The sequence below is a fragment of the Cebus imitator genome, unplaced genomic scaffold (assembly GCF_001604975.1).
Source record: "Cebus imitator isolate Cc_AM_T3 unplaced genomic scaffold, Cebus_imitator-1.0 Scaffold55, whole genome shotgun sequence".
Taxonomy (NCBI): domain Eukaryota; kingdom Metazoa; phylum Chordata; class Mammalia; order Primates; family Cebidae; genus Cebus; species Cebus imitator.
Window position 1 is genome coordinate 7,194,109 of NW_016107370.1, and position 12,148 is coordinate 7,206,256.

Consider the following 12,148-nt stretch of genomic DNA (forward strand, 5'->3'; position numbering starts at 1 on the left):
GTGTGCAGGCTCAATAAGAAGTATGGTTTCAGCATCTGCTTCTGGTGAGGGCTTCAGGAAGCTTCCATTTTCCATTTGCGGTGGAATTCAAAGAGGAGCTGGTGTATCATGATGAGGGAGGAGGTGCCAAGGCTGTTTTTAACTATCACTCTCTCCTGGGAATTAATAGAAGGAGAACTTATTCATTACCACGAGAGCAGCATAAAACTGTTCATGAGGAATCCACCTTTATGACCCAAACACTTCCCATCAGCCCCACGTCTAACATTGGAAATCAAATTTCAATATGAAATATGAAGGGGGCAAATTCTCAACCACCTACCTGAGGTTAAGACAGTAAAAAATGTGTGGTTCAAAATGTGCCTATCAAGCACAGGACTGGAAAGGGAGGGAAGATTGCTAGTGATTGGCCTAAAAACAAATAAATGAACCAACAAACATTAGTATATAGGTGCCTTCTGAGGAGTAACTGAATATGTGGGCATAAAGCACAGGAATGAAAAACATTTTACTTCACATAGAGACACACGAAGCAGAGAATTTAGTGCCGGGTAGTATCTAGTTAAACTCTCAACTTTCAATTTACATGACATAGACAAGTGTAAGGCATGAGAAGCTAAGTGACTAGTCCAGGGTAATACCCCCAACAATCACACCTAGGTTTTCCTTTTTGCTCTGCCACCAGAGATACCACCACCAATAACAGGTGGCAGAGCTGAAATGAAAACTTAGGTCTGATGGTTATTCAGTAAGTATTTCCACATTCAGCTTTATGGCTACCAGGCTTGATTTGTATTTCAGCATTTAGTAGATTCTTCATCCACTTTATTTCTAGAGCTTCTGATCCGTTAGCTGGTATCAACAATTCTTACATGTTAAATCATTGTAAATACCATTTCGTCCCTGGTATATGCATCTTGTCTTTGGACAAGCTCTGTTCCTTGTTCTCTGCTATTCAGAGCGCAATCTCACTAGCAAAATTACTCTTAGCTTTACTGTCATCATCACACCTGGCCTGCAGAGGGCAGGCATCCCAGAAATGCTTGTGTTCCTTCACTAATATGTTTCTCAATTCATGAATGAAGGGAGTGTACTCTGGGCCCTCTAGGAATTGTATGTGTGTATGTGTGCAAAAGTGAGTTGACATGATATATCCGCTGCTACATTCTTCTCTCCCTAAACATTTAGATTTCCTCCTCTATATTATGCCAGGGATGATCTGACATCTCAACCTCATTAAATTTAACCCACTGATAAGTCTAAGTTTTACTCAACCAACTAATCATTCTGTCACAAACAGCTTCATCTGCCAACACATTAAATCCAGAACCTCTGATAAGTGGTTCTGATAAGTCAAACAAATTTGACCAATAAATATTCTATCCTTGTGGGTCCAATTCCCCTAGAATCCATTTCCATACACATAGTCTGGGTTTGTGCCAATATTTATAAACAAAATAAATGAATGTAAATTGATAAAAATGTGCAATTCTCTTGCTATACAATCTATTTTTCCCAGATAAGCCTCTGAACTTCCTCTGCTGAAACATCTGAAATTTAGTCCCAAGTATAGGTTTAGTAGGAAGATGGGGTGGACATGTGAGTCATGAGATGACTCAGCATCCACTTGCAAGATGACAGCCCAAAAGAGGTTATCACAGTTTCTTCAAATAAAAGGAAACTGGCGTTTAGAAGACTTACGAGAGCAGCCTGCTCCACTGGCAAGGGAAGCCCAAGGGTTTGTTTCGTGTTCTCGGCTTTCACCCAGTCTACCCAAACGTCACCTTCTCAAATCTCAGGGTCGAAGATCATTGTGAGGATCAAATAAGAGTATTTTTTATGTATGTATGTATCTCTCCTATCAGGTTAACCTTTTTAAGTGCAGAGGTTATGTATAATTCAATTATGAATCGGTCCCTGGCAGATAGAAAGCACTAAATAATTGTTAATTGAATAATGAGATCAAAGAGGTTTATTTGACTTCTTAGTACTTTGGCAAATATCCACTGCTTATTATTCCGGAAATGTCTTCTTTTATACAGTCTGCTGCAGCTCTCACTAATCTCTCATTTTGTCAGTCTGTCTTATGCGGTCACTTGTCCATGGGGGGGTGGTAAAGAGACATTTATAGTCTACTCCAACTGTGACTGAAAGAACGAACTCTCACAATGAATTCAGTTCAGGGAGAAAGGGTGTCCCTAAGTGGGAAGACATTATTGACTAGTATTTTCTATTTTAGAGTGTTAGGGCACCCTGCTGACTTCAGCTTTGCCCTTTGGCACTGCTTTCATATTTGTGCCTCAGTGCACTAGGTCCATGACAGCTACAATGGATGTTGGCTGCATCTGAATTCCTTATGGAGCTCAAGGTGCTTTTTCATAATCCCTTTAGGCATCTCCATTAAGGGTCCGTACTGCATACTGTGGGAATTTAATTTGGATGAGCATCTCTGTGTCTTCTGTAAAGTGTCTGGGAGGAAAACTTGGGGTCCTATTGTCCTTGGTAGCTGGGGGCATCTCACTGACAAAGGGTACTGCAGTCTGTCAAATGGAGAAGAGTTTTAGCCAATGAAGCCTGAGATACTGAAGGAAGGAAATATTTTGTAAAGAGCCAAGACCTGTCTCAACAGGAAATCACTCAGGTCAAATGAGAAGGATGAGGCAAGGATGAGAAAAGGGAGAATGAATGCCAAAACCAGGCACCATTCCCAACCTCATTTTCCTTGCTTATCTTAATATGAAACTGGATACAAAAAAAGGGTTAGGGTCTGATATGTCTCCAAAAATTTATGTGTTGGGAACTTAATCTTCAATGCAGAATTGTTAGGGGATGGACTCTAATGGGAAATATTTAAGTCATGGCCCCATGAATGAATGAACTCCCTTATAAAAGGGCTTGACATGGGAGTTCATTCATTTTTGTCCTTCTGCCGTGTGAGGGGCAGTGTTCCTTTCCTCTGGAGGATGTAGTTTTCAAGGTAATATCTTGGAAACAGACTGGAATCCCATCAGACAACTCAACTCGCCAATAGCTTGGCATTTGACTTCCCACCCTCCAGAACTGTGAGGAAGCAAATTTATCTTCTTTATATTGGGTTTATATAAAAGTAATCACAGTTTTTGCCATTAAACTTGTTCTTTTTTTAGTAAAAAACAAAAAAGCTTTTTGCCATTACGTTTAATGGCAAAAACCAAAATCATTTCTGTACCAACCTAAAAAGATATTTAATCTTGGAGATTCTGTTATAGCAGCACGAACAGACTAAGACATTCACCTTTCACACCCCCATTGCAGTAGGAAGCGGTCTCGAGATGATTTCTGGTCAAACGGATGTTAGTAGATGTCTTATAAAAGTTTCTGGAAAATATTTACTTTCTTCCTCAACAACAGGAGGAAGCTCTGATTTTTGACGCCCCTGCCAGCCTCCTTCACCAACCCTCTTCTTCATTTCCTGCCTTTAAATGCTACCATGATACTTGGAGCAGCAGCCACCACAGCGATCCACCCGCCTCAGCCTCGCAAAGTTCTGGGGTTACAGCTGTGAGCCACAGCGCCTGGCTGTCAGGAATAAGGGAAATACCAAAGGAGATAGAACAGGAAGATGAAAAGAATCTATTATTAACTTCAGGAACAGTAGCTTTCGTTTAGTAATTATCTATCTCTACCTATATGGTGTTTTTGTTTCTTTCTAACTGAAAAAGTATTACATGCTATATGCTCTACTTGTAAGATTTTAGCAGAACATTCAGCTTCCTTGGACCTCAGTCTCCCCAGTTACAAAATGAAAATAATGCCTTCTGCACAAATATAAATTAAGTAGAATATACAAGTAAAATGGCTAGATGAATATAAATTACCCTCACCAGAAAATTAATTGTATTCTGCATGAATATAGCAATTTTGGAACACAAGCTTTCTTTATTAATGAGAGAGTGACATTCACATTTAGAAAGCAGGGACCCATGAGACACTAATTATTATACCCGTTCTTTCCACAGACTCACTCTGTAACCTTCAGCAAATCATTTAACCTTCTGACCGCTGATTTCTCACCAGTCAAATCGGAGACAGTAATGATTTTCCTTCCTGCATAATGGGGTTGTTCTGAAGATTAAAGATGGTGAAATATTTGAAAACTTTTCAAAAATATATCAGGCTATGTAAATGTATAATATAAATAAATATTTCATGTGACATTTAGACATGAGACTGGAATGTTCTCCACTTATGTCTGATGTGAAGTTCAAATACTGAACCACTAATTAATAGTCACTTGTCCCTGTGGAATAACTCTTGTTTATGAGGGATTTATATTTATTTCTATATTTAAAATATTCCCAGGCCAAAAATGGTATGAGTATTTTAAATTTTAAAATATTCTATCAGTTTATTAATTTATTATATGTATTATTCAAACAATAATTAATATATTATTTTGTAATTACTTCCCAGTGATAGAGCAGCACAGGCAGGCCTTAGGAAAATTTGAGAGAATGTAGGAAGACAGAAAGCCAGGAAGGCACTTAACAAAACATAGGCGCAATATGATGAACTTATTTGTCCTGAAAAAAGTCCCACACACATTATGTTTTAATAACTGTATTAACAAACTGCCTTAAGTATTATTTTATGAGGAAAAGTCATTTCTATTTTTCTAAGGCTAGAACAAGAGCACACACACATACACACATAATTGAATACAGAAATAGATGTAGAATAGAATCTATCTACCCACCTATCTGTATCTTATAATAGATATAGACTAGAATACATGAATATACATGTATATGAATTCTAAATTTTATAAGGTTATGCTATTGAAGGTTAGAGATATTATGAAGTAAATTAGATGCTTTGATTTCCAAATATCATGTTTGTTTAGGCTTGACATGACTTTCTCAAGTTTGTTTTACTGTTCTGTGGAATGCTATAGCATGTACACTATTTTCACAAAGTTAGTTTACATTCTAGACTATCTTATATCCATATTCAAGGAGGCTTGCAACCCTTCACTATGATTAGTGTTATTTGCAGCGGCTTTCATTGTGGGCCAACAATGTTCCATAAGAAAACCGAACCCCCCTCCTTTCTCTCTCTCGCTTCCTCTCATTTTCCCTCAAGCACTGTCCTTTCCAGATCAAGACGTCTTTCCAGATTTAGCTACCCTTTCTTCTCACAGAACTGACAGCCCTTGCTCTGCCCATAAATGTTATTTTTAAACCTTCTCTTGCTTACTGTTACAAGTTTTGATAAGGTCTTGACCACTAGGACAATTACTGGATGCTGCTGCCTGTCTACATTCTTATCAGACTGTTTCTAGTAAAGTTTCTACTTTTCTTATTACCTTCCTGTCTACCTTACAGTCAGGGAGCTTTGTCATTGTTAAGGGGAAAAAGTTATACTAGACTAAAAAATACTTATCCTCTCCAAAATCTAATCAAATTTAATCCTTAGAATGTGATTATTATCATTGTTATAAGAACTGCCAGAAAATAGCTAAAAAATACAAATTAGAATTCAGACGTTTCACCACTGAGCACCATTTAGCTCATGGTCCTAGACCATTGCCTTCCTATTAAAACAAACAAACAAACAAACAAATAACAAAAAAACCCTTAGACATCCATCTGACCTGTTTCGCATGTGATCTGAGTCATCAGAACAAGATACTATCATTCACAATTCTGAAACTGTCTGGTTCGTTTCAATGACTATGCTCAGCTGCCTGGCTTTTCATTCCAATTTGATTCCAGCCCCCAAATAAACCAATTCTGAGCTTAAACACAGATGCAGTTAGCAGCCATCAAGTATTCTTTAGACTCACACAAGAAAACAACCTCCTTCCTTAGTCCTGACTTTCAAACCTTTCCCCCAAAATAGGTGTATGAGGTCGAGTAGTGTCCAAATTGCACAAAACAATTCGTTGCCATCTTGAGCCCTTCCTATTTAAACTGGGAATTGTTGCTTTGAAACCCCATTCTTGCACATTTTCTAGCTTTTCTTAACTTTCTTTATTATACCCACCCACTTCAGTCACAAGCTCTCTTACCTGAAAGCAGGCGGGAAAACATGATGAGCTAGGAGGAGGATTGCAGATTAAATACTCCTGTGAACTTTCAGTTCAGCATATTTCAAAGTCTGTTATTCCCATTGCTGGTGTGGGAGATTATCCTGACCAACTTCTATAAATGCTACAGGGAATTATGCATGTATGGTCCATCAATGTTAATGGGTGAATAAACCTTACAGTTTGTTAAGTAATCTAATGTCTATTAGGGAAGGGTGAATTGGTTAATGTATGTATTAGGCTCTGAATTTACCTGAGTCAAACCACATAATGGATTATTTATTTTACAATTTGTGCAAATGAATGATTCAGTCTCAGTGTATACATCCTCAAGCAAAGCAAATTACTTATTGGTGGTATTTGGGAATTGACGTAAAATATTCTGTCTAACCTCAAAAGTGTCACTGTTGTCATCTTCAAAACAATTACAGATTGGACTGTTAAGATTCTCTTTATTAATTGAACTGAGCAATATACCTGGAAAAAACAAATTTAGATGTGCAGTATTAATTTTACAACTGAAAGCAGTTCGTATAAGCAGCAACAATGAGGCCACATATTAGTGATTATTGCTGCTAATTTTGTGGTTTATGAGGCTTAGTTTTAATTTTTATATCCTATCCAATGATGCAGATTAGATGTTCATGTAAGTTACTTTGCATGAGACTTATTACAAGATAGACGGTTTCCTTGGGAATAAACTACTTGATTCTGAAAAGAAAATTATGACCAAGATTTTTAAACTCTAAGACAAAAATCTTTATTCATTTCTTCTTCAATGGCAACAGGAGATAAGTTTCCATCATGCATATACAACTTAATTTCTCACCTCATTGCTGTGGTATACATGGAACTTATTTTATATGACTGAGTACATTGGTCGTCTTTCCACATTCAGTTGTAAAAGACTATAACATGATTGAGACTACTTTCCTTGGAGGAAATTAGTTTTTTGACTAAAATCTACCATTTTAAACACAAGCTTTCTTAAGAGCTTAGGATATTAACAGGTTTAGAACCAATTCTTCATAAAAGGAAACTGTTCCAGAGTTGATGTAATTATCTCAGAGAATGGAAGAATATCTTAAACATGACATGACGAAAACAACTGTCATAGAATAGGATTGATTTCTTCTCCCTTTTCCTCTTAAAGCTCATTGAGAAACAATGAAGAAATCAAGAAATTGGAACAAAGACCCCATATTCTATGAATCCTAGAGAAGATATCTGCAACCCCAATTCACAGTATGTGAAGAGAGGAAGTTGATGATGATGAAACAGTAAATGACTTAGTGGGACGTAGGATCAAACCTAAATGTCTATAGAGGGTGATACTGGTGGGCTGCAAGTCTGTTTAAACTGCAGAATCCTGAAAAGGCTCAGGAATTAGAGGTGCCACACACCATAAAATGCAGGGGTCAGGCAAGGGCTGAAAACAAGGAGTTGGTTTAAATGTTGAACTAAGTATTTTTTCTCCTGGGACCCCGTCCTCACTGCAATTAGGTCATCTCTTCTGCCATCTCCACAGCAAATATTCTTTTGAATTATAGGAGCTCCAGAAAGAAAACAGAAGAAATGAAAAATTTTAACACATATGAGCAAAATTTTTGACCCTGAAGGACATTTATTTCTGATAGAAAGGGTCTCCAAATGCTAGTAAAATAAATTTAAAAAGATACATATCAATAATTATCACAAAATTTCAAAACGTGAAAATAATCAATGGCCCTCAAAAAACAGTAACAGTAAAAGCAAACATACAAACAACAAAAAAAGGATTTAAGTAGAATAAAAATACTATAAGCCAAGTTAAAGGTAAAGACAAAACTGGAAAATACTATTTGCAATTAACATCAGAGAACTTACATCCTTAAGTGAAGAACCCTTGGAAACACAAAAGCAAAAGCTCACTTCTGATAAAAAATCCAAAGTGTCTCAGCAGTTAAGTTACAGAAGAGGAAATATAAATAGTACTTAAAATGTGAAAAAAGGTTCAGCCTCATTTGTAAGAGATGCAAATTAAGATTTAAATTATATGTATATATGTATGTATATATGTGCATATATAAGATTTATAACACATAGATATATGTATAGGAAGATTGGTAAAAGTACAAAATATTGATAATTTGGCAAAGCTATTCAGAAACAGGTCCTCATATACATTTGATTAGCATATAATTGGCACAACCATATAATGGTTACTATTATCAAAATTACATTTGAAAATACACTGTAGCCTATTGATTCAATGGCAACATATGTTACAGAGATACTTGCATACTGGTACAAAATTTGAAACCATAAAAAATGACAAGTACACATATAAACAATGACAAAGTTAATACATTTAAAGGAAAAATATGTAGCTATAAAATATGTACTGATATGGAACATCTTTAAGATAGATTATTAAGTGAAAAATCAAAGTGGTAAGTCATGTGCAGTATCCTCATTTTTTGTTTAAAAAGGAGAAAAGACATAATTTTACTTGTATTTGCATAAAGAAACTCTAGGAAAATACCCAAAAAAGGTATTAAAATTGGCTTTCTAGGTGGTGAATAAGTAAAAGTTGATTTTCACTTATTGTTTTATAATTGCATTTGCACTCTTTGGCTATTTAAATTATTTACAGGTTCTTTTGGGATATAATAAAGCACATTTTAAAATTTACTGCCTTTTTTTTTTCCTCAGAGTTTAGCTCTTTCCTAGCCTTATAGATCTGACCTTTTGGCATCTATTTGAATGTGTTGATCGAAATATAAGCTTTATTTTGAGGAAGAGAAAGGGATTGGTTTTGGGGGAGTGGATGACATGGCATGGCATATGTTGGCTGGCATTTCCCTTAGTTGGAGCTGAGTTGGGTGGAAATGGATTTGGAGTGATACAACACGAATTTTTCATAAAGCAAATAGCTCAAGCTTCCACTGCAGAGTTTAAGCAGCTATTCTATTAAGATTATGCCATCTGCACCCCCAACTCAGCTTGAGAATAACTGAGTCACAGGCAGAAAACCAAAGAATCCTGTTCATGTTCAACTTCAGGAGACACCAGACCAAGCACTGCAAATAGGACATCTTAATTTCAAGACTTGTGCCGTGTCTTCACTCCACCTTGGACACCATGATTGCTCTGGTAAATTTGTCACAAACTGATGGCTTTGAGATCATGAAGATTTAACACTTGTGGCATACAATGGTGCTTTGAGAGTAGGCACCATCTACAGTGGGGGTGGCAGGGCTTCCTGAGAGAAGATCCTCCTCATGGTGGAGCCAGAGTGTAGAGAGAGCGACACAGGAGATGCTGCATGTGACTAGAACAGATTGAATGTTTTGAAAGCACATGCACCAACACTTGTGATTACTAGGGATTATGGAGGTGGAGGAGGTGGATTTCAGGGAGTGGGTTAACTTGCATAATCATAAATAGGTAGGAGATAAAAGAAAACTGCTGGAAATTAATGTAAACCTCCTCATTCATCATTTGTACGCTTAGCGATGTTTGCAGACGGATGTATAAGGACATCAAATGTAGAAACACAAATGACCAGTGCTAGGGAACTGGTTAAATACTTTATATATCCATGCTACCAAATCATATTTGCAGGGGATCCTTCATTATGCAGAATAATCTTACCATATTCCTGTGTTATGTATGGCTCCCTAGTTGTAACAACAACAAAAGTATAAATATTCTGATAAAACTTAAGCAAAAAATAAATGTATTGATGAAATATAGAGCAGCTTATGTAATTTAAGGAAAACTTCAGGGAGAGCAGGAACAGAACCACTGAAGGGATCTCAAGAGGAGGAGGTAATGGATGTCTTCAGTCTGGCACTGTCAGAATGAATCACTTCCCAACCAATTTGCATCCTTATTCATTACTGGAAGAAGCCTTTTTTGCTTAAATTGCATCCTAAGCAAACTCAGAGTAGGGCAAGCCTCTCTAAAGCTGCACACAAGACAAAGAGTAGATCTCCAAAGGAAAATTGGGGGATTGGTCACAGAGGAAGTCTGTGTGTGTGTGTGTGAGAGAGAGAGAAAGAGAGACTGACTCTTAAAAATACTGCTTCCACCACGGACTAGCTGTGTGACCTTGAGTCACTGTTCTTCAGAGGAGCAGAGCCAATAGGAGTGTGTGTGTGTATATATATATATATAAATTTATTTTAGGAACTTGGCTCATACAAGCTTAGAGGCTGCCAAGTCCACAATTTGCAGGGTGAACCAGTAGGTTGGAGACATAGGTAGGAGCCAATGATGCAGCCTGAAGGCAATGTGCTGGCAGAATTTTTTCCTCCTCCAGGGAGACATTTTCTTTTTGTTCAAGTCTGAACTGATTGGGTGAAGCCAACTCATATTATGAGCACAATTCGCTTTACTTAAAGTCCACCCATTTAAATGTTCATCTCATCTAAAAGCACACTTGGAGAAACAAAGTTTGACCACACATCTGGGAACCATAGCCCAGCCAAGCTGATCCACAAAATTAACCATTGCAGGTAAATTACTTAACTCCTGTGCCTCCCTTCTTGCACCTGTAAATGGTGATCATTATAGCACCCATCTCACAGAGCTGTTGAAATTATTTGACACAGAGCACTCAGAACAGTGACTCGTCCATGGAAATAGCAATACAGGTGTTGTGTTTTCTATTGTTACTCTGCAATGAAGATTTAAACCTTTTATAATCAGAAAAGTAACCATGGCCATGCAGAAAGGTCCAATCTGGACACCAATATTATATTGAATAAGAGTGGTGAGAGAGGATATCCTTGTCTAGTGCCAGATTTCAAAGGGAATGCTTCCAGTTTTTGCCCATTCAGTGTGATATTGGCTGTGGGTTTATTGTAAATAGCTTTTATTATTTTGAGATACATTCCATCAATACCTAGTTCATTGAGAGTTTTTAGCATAAAGGGCTGTTGAATTTTGTCAAAGGCCTTCTCTGCATCTATTGAGATAATCATGTGGTTTTTGTCTTTGGTTCTGTTTATGTGGTGAATTACATTTATAGACTTGCGTATGTTGAACCAGCCTTGCATCCCTGGGATGAAGCCTACTTTATCTTGATGGATAAGCTTTTAGGTTAGGTTATTCTTGAGTGGCTTTGCTGAATCAGTAAGAACAAGCAGACTTGGCATGTTATTGCTCAAATACTTAGAGACAAGGGGAAAACGTAGTCAACAGAGCAGTTCCCATCCCAGGTCCCCGCTGTGTAACCAGTGGCACCAGAATTAATCTCACAGTTCTGACCAATTATCCTCTCCAAAAGCTTCCCAAAGTTTGTTGAATGAGGACTCGGGATTTAGGCCTTTCCACTGCTTCTCACTTCTTTACCTCACTTCCTTTTCTCTAATTCCTTCAATCAGGCATTCACAGCCCCAGACTATGTAAATTAATCTTCCCAAGGTCATAAATAGCACCCAACTTTTCAGCAGCATTTTATGTGATCACCACTGCCTCCTATACGGATTTACCCCTTTCCGTTCCTGCCTCTACAAACTCCTTGTTGGTTTTCCTTATGTTCTCACAGGCTGTGCTTTCTCAGCCACATTTTCTTGCTCTTCTTGGTTTACTAGGCCATGGTGAGGAAGCCCTGCTTCTGTTCATACTCTTCTTCTCTTCTCCCTGCATGCTACTAGCATGAATGTGTAAATTGCTAATTAAGACAAAAATGTTCTGAAGTTGACAATCTCATCTGGTCTCATGGCTTACATATAAACTGTACATCACTGACTCTCAATTTTTTTCTCCAATTATTCCCTTTCTTTCTCAAGCTTAGACATATATAGGTAAGCACCCATGGACATCCCCACTGGTGGTCTCACAAACTTGGCACATCTAAACTGGTCTCAAACCAAGCACCACAATTTCTCACGTACACCACTGCACCAGCTCTGCATGGACCTCCTGGTTTTCTTTTGTTCTCCAGAGTGCACTGTGCAGATTGCAGTCCAGATCATCTGCTAGAGGACTAATATCCCTGCTTCTGCATTTCCATGCCATTCTACTGCAATTACTACAGATTCCAAACTCTTCTTCATGATCTCAGTGACCTGGCCCAGGTGTCCTTTCTAA